This window comes from Falco peregrinus, chromosome Z (genome assembly GCF_023634155.1).
Source record: "Falco peregrinus isolate bFalPer1 chromosome Z, bFalPer1.pri, whole genome shotgun sequence".
Classification (NCBI taxonomy): Eukaryota; Metazoa; Chordata; class Aves; order Falconiformes; family Falconidae; genus Falco; species Falco peregrinus.
The window spans coordinates 60,027,849-60,041,305 of NC_073739.1; the positions used below are offsets into that span (position 1 = coordinate 60,027,849).

At 37.7% G+C, this 13,457-nt stretch overlaps 1 protein-coding gene across 1 annotated transcript in view; it reads right to left on the reverse strand.

Annotated features, from left to right (window-relative positions):
* The window catches only part of ARSB (arylsulfatase B), a 67,379-nt gene that overhangs the window by 10,512 nt on the left and 43,410 nt on the right, over positions 1–13,457 (reverse strand). The window lies entirely within an intron of this gene.

Below are 13,457 nucleotides of genomic sequence, written 5' to 3' on the forward strand. Positions count from 1 at the left end.
CGGCTTTGCAAAATCTTTTTTTTTAGTAGATTCTCAGCTTGTTGCTATCAGAACAGTTAGAAGACCTCTCTGAGCTGCTGGTCCCCTGCCATGCTTACCCCCATGTGATGGTAACAGAGATTTCATCTTGTCAGCAGGCACCGCATAAGCCACAACTGTCACTAAGACAGTGTTGCAATAAAGCCCTGCTTGTTTGCAAAGATCTTTGGGAGTATCATTGGGACCACTCATGTTTTCATACATATCTCTGCTAGGAGAGGCTGGAGAGACATTGAGATCTGTAAGTGTGACAAAAGGCACATCATGGGGTTCTGTCAGATATGCCCTCGGAGCAAGGAACACAGCCCTAACAAGGTTGCAGCATGCAGCCAGAAGGCAAGAAACTACAGAACTGCAGAAACTAGTGCATGCAGTAATGCAGCTTATGCATATGTCCAAAAAAAGATACTGCATTTAAAATAATTTGATCTTGTGCGTAGAGCTTGTCAGCTCACTGAAGACTGCCACTCCAGGAAGACAGGCTTTCAAAAGGTAGTGTCACCTGGCAATGACAAGTCTCAAGGGGCTAAATTAGATGTTGGTTGCTGTTTTTCTTTTTTTTAAATTCTGCTGAGATTATACTCTAAATCATTATGAGTAATTAAAAAAAGTTTCTTTACTCTGTAGAAATGTTTTTAATAGCGAGAGGTGAACAACTCTGTATGTCCTGGAGCAAAATTCTGCTTGGTAGTTTAACCAAACACTGGGAAAAAGCCACTCAGGCTACTTCCACTAGATCTTAAAAGAAACAAACAATAACTAGTATTATTTTCATAGTAAGGGAATGCTTATGCCTCCCTGCCTCTTGTGATCTGATCAGTACTCTATAAAAAACACAGAGATCCCCAGACAGAAGTCTGGGACTGGTGAACCAAAAGCCACTTACATACAAAACCAAAACAGAAAGAGAGTATTTTCTCGTAGGTTCATTATCATCTTTAAAATCAACATACTATTTTAGCCACGCAAGAAATCCCTATTGTATTCACCAGCTTCTATACATTGTCAGAAAAATGGTAATGGTATCATTCTCCTACTGCTTCCATTAAAATAAATCAAAGGTTTTGCACATCACAGATTCTGTTCTGATGCAAATCATTTAACTCTTTTATCACGATTTAAAACATCTACTTACATGATGCCCATTAAATAGAAAAGAAAGAAAACCCAAGCATTTAAAAAAATCACTGGTGACTACTTTTCTACCAATAGACACTGCATCCTCCAAATCACCGTAGCCTGTTTTTGTGCTACAATAGCAGAAATAGTAGGCAAAAAAACAGAGACTTTCTTAAATATTATGGAACTCCACATAAAAATTACCCTCATGAAACAGTCTTCAACCTCCTAGAAATCTCACCACACACACACACACAAAACCTGCATGATTGGCAGGCTCACTGTCCCTTGCTAATGCTCAACTGTGGAACAGCAGGAGGTCTGTTAGGGCTTGAAAAAACCCACACTGAAACGAATGGGAACCTTTCCATTAATTCCAGTGGGCTCTGGTTCAGACTGGTTAAGCATCAGTAGTAACAAAGAAGGAATTTACACCCTACCAACTTCTCTTAATCAAACAAATGAAGCTAAATTCCCCTTATCCATACAGTTCAGTAGACACAGTGTGTTTTCCATGAAACCTTTATGTGAAAGGCTTCCCCATTTGTATTCACAACGATAATTTCTGGCAACAACACACATGTTTTAACCACCCATCCACCTCCCAGATTATCCCCAAATAAAAGTGATTCTGAAATAAAAACAAAAGTGCCAATACACAATTTACCATCTCAGAAGAAAAAGCTGAAGAAAAATAATTTTTAAAAAAATCAGTAAAAGCACACAATCCCATTAATGTTACCAAAAGTTGAGGCTTATGGATGAGCTGAGAAAACTGAATTCCAGAGTCAGTCTCCCTGCTGCAAAATCCATGTCACTAAGTTCAGAAGTTAAGATCTATAAAACGTTTACTTAAATGTATCACTTGGTTTTCCCTGCAGCACTGAAACAACAGAATAAGGCAGATGTCAGGTAACAGACATGCAGCCAGAAAGGGAAACACAAAGTCAAGAAATGAACCATAACTTCACTGCAGTAAAATTCAAGAAGCCACCCTATAACTTTTCTTTGTGGTCAGTGCTGCTTCCCACAACCACATCTTCTGAACCTTCCTCCAACAGCATTTTTCCAACTGTCCATTAGTTTCCTCTCTGAAGGAGGAAATTCTCGGGTCATACCGAAAGCCCTGGTTAACTGCGTGCCATATAAATTATTGTTTTTCCCCTAAAGCAATTCAAAACAGATGCCAATTCAATGCTGAACTAATTTAATTTTCAGTAAATTGGAAATAAAGAAATGGCTCAGACTAATTAAATGTTTAACTTCCATACATTTTTCATAAAAAGAAAATTAAACTGAAAAGTAAGGGTTACATTTACATGAGGATGTACCTGACAAAATAAGAGGTTTTCTCCCCCTTCCAAAAAAATCTAGCCCAACACTGGGGATATGTTTCTGGGCTTTGAGGACCCACGTTCATGCCCTGTGTTATCCTTACTGTTACAAAGGGTTCTGAACTGGTATCTTCCATCTTTCAGGAGAGATTTCTCCCCAACAGACTGTATGAAACTCTAGGATAGAGGTTTTCTCCATATATTCTATTTCACATCATATAATACATACAAATGCTTTGAATGACCATACCAAAAATAAGCCTTTAACTTGGTGATGGGATATTTGGGTGGGTTTGGGTAACTTTGATTTCCACTCATACCAAATCTGTACATAAAACTTCTAATTTATATAAGGATGTAACCAAATTTAGCATGTACAACATTTGGAACATTCTTAACTTTTTATTACCTTCTGAATTTTAATTCAATGATTCATGTGTTTTTCCTAGCATTCATAGATGCAAAATATTCTGTAGGCACAGGGTGGTTTCCATTTGCAAATCTGGTCTATAGTTTGACTTGCAGGCAGTCTATAAATACGTCCAGATTAGGGACTCTAGATTACACCATAAACACCAGAATGGTACATGAAAAAAATAACCAGATTTCTTTCAGTATTTCTCAGTTTGGAAGTACCTGGATCTGGGTAGAACAGAGAGAAGGCAGCAGAGGTAGCAGGAAGGCTTAATGTGGGAACATAATACATAAGTATCTTTCAGCATACACTGTTTCTAGTGAAGGCTGTTTTAGTAATTGGAAAGCTGTAGTCTTCACATTGTTCAGCTGCACACATAATAGAAGTAGTACAAATCTATGGACTAGGTCAGAAAAGACAGTGGATTTCCATTCTATTCGAATGTCTTTGCTTTATGGTTTTGTATTAAGCACCGACATGCCTTAGTTTAACATGAGATTTTTTTTCCTCTTAAATATCAGAAAACAATATATTGAACATCATTCAAGTTTTTAATATATACACTACACCACAGTGGTTATAGCATTAAGAGCAGTGACAGTACTACATTTTTCATTTCCACTGATATTAAACCAAGTCTCTTCCAAACACGCTGAAAAACACGATTGTCTCTAATGCAGTAATATAATTTACACAGTCCCTAAAATCTTAAACCGGTCATACGAATCAACTACTTACCTGCAAGATAAGACATTTGCAAAGAAAATTTTACTGAGAAATAAAAAATAAAAGAAAAAAAGGCATAGATAATATTTTTACAATTATGAGCCACACTTAGACCTTATATATCTTCCATTTGTAAACGTAAGTTCTTTTTAAATGCCTTGTTTGACAACAGTATGTAAACACATCACTGTTCTCCTTACATTTATAAATGGAATTGGAGGGTGGAAGATCTCCTATAGCTACAGAAGCATAAAAAGTCTTTGATACAAGTAAATGAGGATTCCCGAGGCAAAATTACCACTTGCTCATAAACAGAAAATTTTGCACTGTTTTACATGGATGCATTAGAAATTTTGTAGATGGTGCTGTACTGAAAAATTATTTTTAGCATTTCATACAATGGAAACTTCATAACAAAAATTACTTTTTGTTAGAATTGATTCTGTGAAGCAGCTGGTTGCTTAGTTTTCATTGAGAAATGTGTAAGACAAAGCAAAATCCAGCAGGAGTTTTAAGAAATTCTCCCTGTTGCTCTGGCAAAGCGCATACATTTTCTTACCATCGATGCAATTTGTGTTCCTCCTGCAACTGATTCAGCTCTGGGATCCAGTGCCCACAAGAAATTCATTCAGGCTAAAAGTGCTGATCTCACCAGGATCAGTTTGATCCTCTGCAAATTGTCTTAAGGTGTTTATTGGTAACTGCTGAACTTCAGCAAATCTCAGCTAATGAACTGTCAAAATGATATTAGATAGGTCTTCCACAAAATGCAGGAAATTTGTAAAGCTTCCTGATTATAATAGATAACGCTATAAATGTCTAGCCTATTCTTTCTTGGGATGTATGATTTGAAGTAACTTCGTTGTACTTCCTCTGAATTAACTGCTACTTCCACAACTGGAATTTTGGGAAGAGACAGAGAAATGGGAAGAGGTGGAGAAGCAGTCAGGAGAATATGTTATGGATACATATTACAACATTCACAGTCACCATCATCCACAATAAAGCTGAAATTTAGAGACTACTGCATGTCTCAGAAAATACATATATTTAAAAACCTTGATAAATACTTGCTCTATTAGATTTGTAGCTGTTTTACATCCATTGCAAATTCAGTCTTTCTGGGGGAAAATATACAGGGAAATATAGAAAAATAAATAATCTTCTACTGCGGGAAAAGTTAAATATCACAGTTTCCATGTCTGACTTTAATAGACAAACAACACTCTGAGCACAAGCAGATTATTTACACTGTTTTAAAGAAACTATATATAACAGTACCTTGTTTGTGAACAGACTGCTTTTTACATAGGCATTGCTTGTTGTACATTAATAAACCTATAATCAGTAGGTTATGCAGCGCTTCTTAGACTTTTGCCTTCTTATGAAGCACCAAAGACAGAAAATCTCATAGAAATCAAAGCTAAAAGTTACAAGGTGTAGCTTTGAAAAGCACTGCCTAATTAAGTAGCATTTTCCCTCTTCACAGTCACAAGCACCATCAATATGAGAGTTGAGCAAGTTCTTCATGGTTACTTCTAGGCCTTCCACAGTGCTATGGACCACTGTTGTTACTGATGGTCTCTACTGCAGAAGACAACTCTTCTCCTTACTAGAAAGAAAATGTTACATATTTTTTGAAAGGGCTCAAAGTCATATGAAGCACCTTCTTCCATCTACACTTCTACCTCCTCACACAGGTAAAGACAATTAATTTTTGCTTTTCTTCTCAGCCTTTTAAAGGCAACAGTTTTTTCCTTCATGACTATAATGAATAAAAGAAATTACATATTCTACAGTGTTTCTAAATGATAGCTCCTTTGTCAGTACTAGCCCTTTGAAAGTGGTGATCTTTCCATTTCAGTTATATCTGTATAATCTTTGTCTTTGCTCATCCTCACTTATAAGGCACATTTTTGAAGTTGCACATGTGTTTGCAGGTCTGATGCCTTAATTAACGTAAGAGTCTATGAAAATGTTCCAGAAGAAAGGACAAGCTTGCTACACTCGCTTTGAAATGTGGATGGCTCTATGGGCTAACAAGGCCTTTGCATATATGTACTTTCAACTGATTTCTCTTTTTTTGAACTGTGATGTATGGAGCGATTCCTTCACCTCAACAAGGAATCTCTGAAAATGTCAAGGGCTCTCCCAGCCTATACTGTGATAATGAATTACTGAAAAAATAAGGGGCTTTGCTATTTCAACGAGGAAAGACATTTTGTGACCTTTTGATGCTTTATGGCAATAATGAGTTTTCTACAAAACTCTGAGTCTTTCTGTTACTTTATTCAAAGAAAAAAAACATTTGAGGAATGGCCATGACCTTAACCTTGGAAGAATGAATAGAATACTGATCTTGAAGAAACAGATGAACCCTGAGACACCATAACACCCTACCATCATGTTGACAAAGCTCAAGGCTGTGCCATAGACAAACTCACCCAGTAAAGCTCACCTATCTTAATTCACTTAGTTGAACACTGTGAACATACAGAATCACTATTACACCTTTTAATTTCAGTTTTCTCATTGCAGTGTTTGATTCCAAAGGAAAGATTTATACTAGAATATCATGCTCAGTCTCTTACCTTTCAAAATGCATGCTCTTCTTAATTTCAACAAGAGTAAGCATACCAAAATACTCTCATCCCTGTTTCAAAGTATTCACCTTGACTTTTACAACAGATTGTATCTTTACAAAAAAACCCACCACACAAACAATTGAGTAAAATCCAGAATTACTCATAGTAGTAAAAATGCCTGTGAATATCCACAGGGTGAATTATTACATTCTTATAAAATCACAGAATAAAAAAAATATAATGTAGTTCTACATAAGAGCAAACATTAATAGAGCCTGCAAGGTCAAACATCACAATATGACAGTAAAAGGAGACCCTTGACTTCCACTTTTGATGGAAAAATAAGAATAAAAATATTCAAAGTCTTTTGAACTGAATGGGAAAATATTTATGAATTGTTGAAGACATCAAAGACTATGTTAAGATGGCCTTATGTGTGAAATATCCAAATCCCACTTGCATCACTGTAAGGTGGCACTGTTCAAGTCAAAAATAACAGAGCCTGACTCTAACACCCTGTGCACAATTAAAACTTTAAGGTTTCCAGCTCAGAGATATTCAATTTGAAAAAATTAATCTAACATTTATGTCAAGACCTGCATAAAAATATAAAATATTACTGTTATGTTCACATAAGTATAGGATATAAGGAAGCATAAAAAACAAGCAGTACCGAGGGATTTCTGAATTCCAGTTGTGATACTGCACTAGACACTTTATCAAGTGACTTAACATTTCTAAATTCTAAAAAAGATTATCTACATCCCAAAGGAAACATGGAGATTAGTATTTATGAGGCTCACCAAAGGTACAATCCCTATATACTTAGTATTTAATACTGCAGTGATGGATGATTCACACTGACATGCAGGCAGGCTAAGAGCCAAGGCAACCACAGGCCAAACGTACCAACAGCAAGAGTTACACCCCAGAAACTTCATATAGCTGACAGCCAAAAGAAAAACAGCACTCATGTCTGATGTGAATGGCAGCTGAGCTGGCTGGAACAGCCATCTCCCATAACAGAGTGGAGCTAAGCTCTGCCCAGACTGTCAGACCAGCATGAAAAGCACTGTGTGAAGTGGTTGAGGACCACGCACAGCTCTAAGGTCAGATGTTGGCAACGCCTGCCTTATAAACCTAGACCGGGTCATTGCAATGTATGATTTTCTTATAATAAAAAGATGACAGAGTCCAGATGGGAGCATGCATATGTATAATTTTGTAGAGAAATGGAAATTTGCAGAAGCAAAGAATGCATGTCTTTTTCCCCATATTTGACCATTCTCCCATTCCAGCTGTCACTATGTAAGATCAGTCAGCCGACCATATTGGTTGCTTTTCTGCACATTCTTGACTCTGAACATCTGGGACTTAGCCTGGCACACACATGGAGTATATTTATCCCATTCAAAGCCCACACAAAGCATGCTCATCCATGCATACCTGCATCTTCTGCTACCACTGAATAACTCCATTGCTGGGGACTGTTTTTTCACCTTCTTTTTTTTTTTCTAAATAATTCTAAACCAGCTAGATCAGCTAGATTATCAGTAATAAAACTGGGGAAGAAATCACTTCTGGCTTGCAAAGTCTCAGGAATCATCTTTCACATGGGCAAAATAAGTAATAAATGGGGCCTAAAGGAGCCTAGAGTGTCTATTCCTTAACCAAGATGGATTATTCTGGTGTATGTATGAATATAACATATAATGCTACAGTCATTATAATGCAATTTTAATGCCCATGAATGATACATCAGTCCCAGAACGGAAATGTTGTAATATGTCATACATTCATTCTGCATACAGCAGATATAGCCCCTTATAAGCAATCATTTATTTTGGCAATTAGTAGCACAATATACAAGGTAATGCCTTTTTTTCAAATGTCAAGGAGAGCAATGTAAAGTTTGATTAATTTTGCTCAAGGCAAATAAAAGTTTGGAAAAAAAACGGAAAAAGTTTTTACAAGTTCTCTGTCTTGGTTGTCTGCCTCTATGAATAGATATCTTCAAAATAAATTGACTACAATTAGTAGCCTACAATTTTATTATGCCTTTGAAGTTTCAGTTTATGGTTATGTCTGGAATTTTAAATGAAGGTAAAAGTTTTTTCAGCCTAAAACAGCCCCACCCAACAACATATTTATTTTGAATACATCTTTGTAATTTAAAGATGACTCAAATTCTTTTTGAAGAGAAAGTGATGCTACAAGTGTAGTCTGGAAGATTTTATGAAATTCACTAAATTTAATTAATAAATTTAGCAAGTCAGATTTAAAAAAATGCAGTGTGTACTGATAGATTCTGATTAACAGCTCTGAATTAAAGGGTACTTTTCCTTTCACCATGTCATTTAGTCCTGATTCTCAAACTAAAATTACCTGCTGTGGGATATGAAGTTTCAATACTGCTTCAAGACAGGCCATCTAGCCATGACTGTGTGGTCAGAAATATGTTTGGTTTAGCAGTTAGGGGAATTTAGACTTAAATCCAGTTGTTTTTTAATTCAGCTGAATCACCAAAACTTGATGAAATGCCATAAGGCTGTCTAAAAGAAAGCAGATCTTTCACAATGGAAGAGCTGACGTCAGCTGCACAGCTGCCAAACCATCAACAACTTGGTGGTTTTTTTAAAGACAAAGTCACAAAAATGGCAAAGCATTTTTCTTTCTTCTTCCTTGCAATGCATGTAAATCAGATTTTCTATTTTTGCAACTTTTAAGTTACTTTATGCATTTTATTTGCACTTTCTTAACCTATAAATTACAGAGAAAATTACACTCTGTTTCAACGTAATTTTAGCTTTCTGGTTTTAATTTTCCTAGTATACTATCAAACTCTTAAAACAACAGAAAATGTGAATGTTTCAGACCCAAACCTGGAGGACTGTAGATCTTTCATACCAGTGTCCTGCTATTACATAATTGCAAACTCTCTAATAGATTACAGATCTACACTGAGACTCAGCAACTGAGACATATAGTCATAACTTTTGAAAATCATCAATAGGGTGATGAAGAAACATCCAGAAAGACAAAAGTGATGCCTTTTAGCAAGGAGGGAAAAGAGCAAGCACCTCTGAGGAGCCTCGGTCTCACTCCATCTGCAGAGCTCACCAGACTGGTTTAGTGCAGCCAAGGTCCAACCAGAAGATGTGGTTCCCCATTCCTTCCCCCTTAGGCTCTGGCTCCAGGTGCAGCCAGATAATGCTAGGAGGGTTGTCTCTCCCTCTGCTTCCCCATCTTCAACCGCACAGCCCTCCTCACCTTGCACTACCTCTGGCATCCATCAGCCCCTTCAATGAGCAGATTCAACCCACCCGACAGAGGAAAACCAGACAAGCAAGTTGGATCGGTCCAGTGCCATAATTGTTGCAAAATAAGCATCAGGAGTGTGTGTCTAAGAATGGGGAGGGGAGGAAACACATTCCCAGCAGAAACCTGCTGGATCACTTCATCATGTATTATGAAACAGAAACCTCAGGGTTTAATTTCAGAGCCAACAGAATCAGTCTCACCTGTCCCCCCAAAATTCCTTCTAGTCCCATCCCATGTGCCAAAATGAGCTTTTGGCTATAAAACATACATTGGAAGGGAAAAAAAAAAAAAGAAACAACCAAAACCCAAAACCATATTATTAAAATCTGAATCAAGGTCCTGATCTAGTTCAAAGCCTGGCTCTGCAAGTAGTTTTGGTGACCCTGGGAGTGGTGGTGGAGCACTGTGGGAGACAGGATCTCCTCCTTGGTAGCAGCAGCGACCTACCTACACTAGCTTAAACTCCCTAAAACTACTGCCTCTGGCTGAGGTTCCCCAGTGGCCAGAGCTGATCTCAGCTGCTGGGTCCTGCAGCCAGTCCCTCCACCTGCCACCAGCCACACATTCCCCCCTGCTCCTAGTCATACAGCTACGGGACAAGTTGATTTGGCTGGCTGATGTGGTAGAAACAAAGGTTTCTTTCCCCTCCTCTTTCCCCCTGTCACCCAGAATAGTCTGAAGGTTGATCTGGTAGAAGACTCATGTTGTTGGCACATGATTTCCAGATGCAACCCAAGAGAAGGAGGAAAGAATGGGAGATAGGGAGAGGACAGGCTGGCCATCTTGGCAATAGTTTGCCACCAGACTGGCTTCATTATAAAGACTGCAACCCACCCCACTCCTCAACCTAGTTTTTTGGAGGTCCCACCCTAGTTTTTCACTCCACCACTTCCTCTGTTACACCACCGCAACTGTTGTAGGTCTGCATTGCAAACAAGTTCAGTTCATTGAGAGAAAAGATTGTTTTCAACCCTGACCACTCCACTGGGCAGTCAGGGACAGGAACCCTTTTATTAGCACTGCAGACAACAAGTGAGAAATTACAGTCTAAAACACATCGATACGTTTCAGACCTTCAGACTGGGAAGGTTTATATTTGAATGATGAAAGTCTGCCCTCTGAGAGAGAAGACAGTTACTTGAAAGAGTCAATGAAATAAGACCTGATAGCATTTTTTTTGTAAAATGGAACTGCAGACAAAATGTTTACAGTGTTTTCCCCCTTACACTGTTCAGTATTAACCATAGGAGGGAAGTACAGTACTTCGATAAAAGACTACTATAGGGCTATAGCATTTACCATTGGGCATGAGGTCCTGAAAAAAGGTAAGTAGATTAACCAGATTTGCTGGAGTAGCCCTTGCTGATGCCTAGGGGTTAGAAACCAGTGCTCAGTCTGAGAACTTGGAAAGCTGTATCATGTTACCCCAGAATCAGCAAACATGCAGGTCACGATCAGTTCTAAAAGACCACAGAGGCAAAGATGTAGTTAGCTCTGTAATCAAGATAGCATGTCCTACCTTTAACTTAACATTCTGTTGAATACTTGGCTGTAACAGTTGATACTAAATTAATTAATGTCTTTTGCACAAGGTCTTCCCTGAAGGAATGCTTATTTTGGTGTAAAAAAACAGAACAAAGCTCAGTTCCCTATTTCAGTGAAAAAAAGATATTAATTGCCTGAGACATCCCATTATTCATGCTACTAAAAACACATAGTATCAGTTTATTCAGAGACAAAAATAAATGCATCCACTAAATAAAAATATTACTCTAAAAGAGTGTATACTTTATATATGCTATAAGCATAGACTATGCTAAAAGAGCATATACAATATACAACAAGAGTTCAGGAGAACCTGCACTGAGTGCAAGTACAACAGTAACTAATGACCTGTGTCTGCACAACTACAACAGTACAGCGTCTTCCTTAGTAATACTACGATCAGAACTTGCCTGATCATCCACAACATCCTGGAAGTTTTTCTGGTTATGTTTAACAGTATCTTGAGATTTAATTTCCTCTTTGCTCTTCACAGTACTCTGCAAACCCAAAGATCTTCCAGTCACTATTTTACTTTCTAATTCAATTTCTACAAATAAGAAAGTACTAGTATAATATGAATACTTCATCTGACACAAGATGATTTATGTGATGTGATTTTTTTAAGTGGACTAGGACAAGATGGACATAAAGAAGGCAAAAGACTACACAGGAAGTGAGAAAGAACCCAACAAAATATACATACATATATTTTAGCATTGTAGGAAAACTGTACTCTCATTTTAAAACAGTTAGGACAAGGACGCAATAAACAGTCAAAGAAAGATCAGAACTCTATAGAGTGACACAGTTTAACACTTTGGTGCTAGGAAGACTGTATAGGCAGTTTATTTTAAGTTGCTTTTCTTTTTAAAACATGAAGAGAGCCATGGTTGCTGAAAATATGAAAGTACTTATATATTCCAAGCTTTGTGTCTCCCTAATCTAGCCATAATAGAGACACCAACATAATTTATCTGGATCCTAATTTTGAACTTATTATTCAGTTTGCACAAATGAAAAATGGACACTAAGTAGAAATCAGCTGAGTTACATATATAAATTACTTCTAATAACTCAGATCGCTAAATAGAAATTCTAATCCTTATATGACATAGCATAATTTCACTAGCTGGGTCAAACTCAGAATCATAATATGATGACTCATCCTCCAAAGCACAAAACCATTCCAACTTCCAGTTAACTTGTAAGGAAGTGAGCATGTTATGACAATAGATGAATTACAAAGAAAGCTGGATTTCTTGTCCCCAACACTGGACTATAAATTAACATGCTCTGTTGCATTAGAAACAGCACATTAATAAAAAGAACAAGGATCTGAAAAAGCACAGTTTAATGTGTATTTAGTCATGTATAACTGCGATACATCTTGTCAAACCCATCAGAAATACAATTACCTACTCTCAAATCCTTTAAGAATGGTATTGTAAAATCAAAACTAGGCAAAATGTAAGGTATACTAATTTGGAGGTCAACTTTACCTGTTCCTGACCAAATGTGCTTGAAGGAGAAAGTAAAACAGGTGGCACAAAGTAACCTGACAAAACTATATGCCTTTGCTGAGAAGAGACAGGGAAACCCTATACAGCACGTAAGGACATGTGGCTGAAGATTTACATTTCTGTTTTTAATTACTTCAGTTTTGAAAGGTACATAAAAATATGGCAAATTTACAGGCATGCATACCCCTTTGTGATGCTTAGAAGTGACACCTCATTCAGCGTACAAGCTCCACTTACTACAGCTGCTGCTCATCTGCCCCGCTCCTTGCCCTCATTGTGTGTAATGCACACAAAAAGTAAGGACATGCTACATGTAGCAAACAGTGAAGTATCATCAGAGTATGCCATCATGGCATAAGCAATATGGCAAAGTATTTCTTACACTTCGGTTCCTGAAAACCTCCTGTGCTCACCTCCCTTCTATTTACACCAAGAATTTGCCTACTCAGACACCTCCACTGAGCTCAATCACTGCAGTTCCCACAAGGAAAAGATGGTCTCTGCAGTATGCCTGAGAATACCACATCAGGGCATAACATTGTACAGGAATGCTACGACTCACTGAGCATCCTTTGAAGAGAAATTGGAGTAGCTACACCTTAATTCCATCAGTATGTAGCAATTAGCTGCAGGCAGTGCTGTCCAGCCAGCACTGAACAGGCACAACATTGCTTCTTCTGAGAAAAGCATCACAGAACCAGATGTGTATTGCTGAAGGCCACCTTACCCCCTTTCCATCCAGTTACTACAGCACAATGTGTACCTATCGTGCAGGCAACAGATCACTGTCCCCACTGCGCTACTTCTCCTCTGCCTGAGTTTACTTCTTCATGTAATAAAATACAGAAATGCT